Here is a 2,687-nt window from a genome sequence, read left to right on the forward strand (position 1 = left end):
TGTTTACTATTACCTTGATGGTGGTTTGATCACTAGGTCGTGTCTGACTCTTGGTGAGTCCATGGACTGTAACCTACAGGGCTCCTCTGTCCATGGGAGTCTCCAGGCAAGAATACTGGAGTGGGTTGCCATTTCCTTCTTCAGGGATCTTCCCGACCCAGGAATCGAACCGAGGTCTCCTGCATTGCAGGTAGATTCTTTACTGACTGAGCTACAAGGGAAGCCCTACTATTACCTTGGGTACTACTATTACCTTAGGATGGCGAAGTATTCCTTAAACAAAGAGAAAAAAATGCAAACGACAGAGGAAAAAATTGATGCATACCATTAAGATAAAATTAAGAACTTTTATACATCAATAGACCATAAAGTATAAAAAGATAAGTCACAAACTAAGAATGTTTACTTGTTGCACATGTGATTGACAGATGATTCATATCCAGAAAATATAAATAACAGGTAAATAACAAAAAACGTCAGGCAGCCTCATGGAAAAACAGGCAAAAAATATAAATAGGGCATTTTTCATGAGAAAATACAAATGACTCATAAACATATAAAATGCTTCCATCTCATCAATAATCAGGAAAGGGCAAGTTAAAATCCCAATAAGAACCATTTTATACCTGCTGGTTTGGCAAAAGAAAAAAAAAATTTTTTAATTTACAAATTGTCTTGGTACATTTGGGAACACTACTGATTGTGTAGCTTATAAACAACAGAAATTTATTACTCTTAGTTTTGGAGACTGGAAGTCCAAGGTCAAGTAGCCAGCAAGGTCATATTCAGGGAAGCCCTCTTGCTGGTTCATGGCCAGCACCTTTTTGCTGTGCCCTCATATGGTGAATTGAAAGAGGCTAGGGATCCCTCTGGAGCCTTTTTATCAGGCATTAATCCCATTCATGAGGGTTCCTCTCCTAAAGCCTCACCTACTAATACTAGCCCCTTTTGAGGGGGTTGGATTTTAAATAAGAATTCTGGAAGGACACAAGCATTTAGACCAAATACTGGTGAAGATACGGAGCATCAGAAACTACTATTCATTGCTGATGCTATAGATACTGGAAATTGGACATTGTTTGGTAAAGACGAAGGTGCACGTATAAATTTCACTCTTATAAATATACCCCCGAGAAACTTCTGTGTGTGGATAGCAGAAATGTACAAGGATAACAGGACACTTTGTAATAACAAACCAGCAAACAAACCTGGAAGCAGCTCAAGTGTCTATCAACAGAATTAGTGGGCAAATGAACTTTGATACATTTATATGATGAAATACAATACATTGAGTACATCCATATGTGGGAAAATTTGAAGAAAAGCAAGGGAATGAAAAAATTTGGATAGTGGTTCAAAGGTATTGGCAATGTTCTATTTCTTAAACTGGGCACGGGCATTCATTTTATTATTAAAGATATACATTTATGTGTAATATGACACAACTTTCTATGTATTTTTTATGTTTCTATGTATATTTTATAAATAATTCAGGAAAGCACACAGTTTTGTGGTCAAAGTTTCCAAAAGTTCAGGGTCCTTAGACCTGGATTTAAGTTCAGTCTTCTGCTCTTCATCAGTTACACGGTTTTGGACAAATTCTCTGGGATTCAGTTTCTTCATTCATAAAGCAAAAATAATAACATTTCTCTCAAAGACTGTTGCAAAAATTCAGTGGTAGGTAATGCTGGTGAAAAACATCTTTTAGTTCAGTTCAGTTCGCCAAACACTTTGTGCAGGATCCAAGGACACAAGGATGAATGAAGCGTGGGCCCTGTCCCTGGGGCTTGCACTGTAGTGAGCAGATAGGCAGGGAAGCTGGTAAACTTGAATTAACCTCTGCCTGGAGCTAGGAAAGAGCAAAGAAGATGCACTCAGTTCAGCTCCGAAAGGCAGGTGCAAGCCTGAGATGGCTTCCTAGAGGGGGATGATGTCTGTTGGAATCCCGAAGGACGAGTTAGCCAAATGAATGAGAGAGGTGGGGGTGAGCAGGGCAGGAACAGCATAAGCAAAGGCCAGAAGCAAGAAACAGCATAGTTTGTACGTTTTCACGTTAGTCTCAGGTTGGGTGAGATGTACCCTAAAGTAAGGATAGAGAGACTGGCAGGGCCAGGAGATTCAGAATTTCACACGTTGGTTTATTAAAGTTGGACTTGATTCTTAATGGAAGCCATGGAGTAACTTTAGATAAGAAGCTGCAGGACAAGATTGGTGCTGTAAAAGATCCTCTGCTGGAAGGACAAGTGGAAAACGCCAGAGATAAAGAGATAAGTGAGAAGACTGCAATGGCTCAAGTGAGGATATATAGAAAGACTGGAGAGAAGCAGAGAGTTTAAGAAAAGTTTAGACATAAAAACCAGAGCAAACTGTTTATGGGGCAGAGGAGGAAGGCAGAGAGAAGAGCCTAGCTTGGGTGCTGGGTTCCAAGCCAGCACCATTGCTGATGCAAATTGGAAGGAAGAGCTGATTTAGGGGGAAAAGGGATGAGTTTGGTTTAAGTCAGAAACTTACTGAATTTGAGGTGCTTTGTGGGGCATCTGTGCAGAAAAGGGTGTACAGAGTTATCCCAAGATGCAAGGTGAGGTCAGGGCCAGGGAGATAGATTTGGGACTCACCAGCTTGCAGGTGAATGAGACTGACCAGGCGAGCACATGGCCTCCCCTTTTTAGGGTAGGGCTCAGTGCTGT

The sequence above is a fragment of the Bos mutus genome, chromosome 14 (assembly GCF_027580195.1).
Source record: "Bos mutus isolate GX-2022 chromosome 14, NWIPB_WYAK_1.1, whole genome shotgun sequence".
NCBI classification, from domain to species: Eukaryota; Metazoa; Chordata; class Mammalia; order Artiodactyla; family Bovidae; genus Bos; species Bos mutus.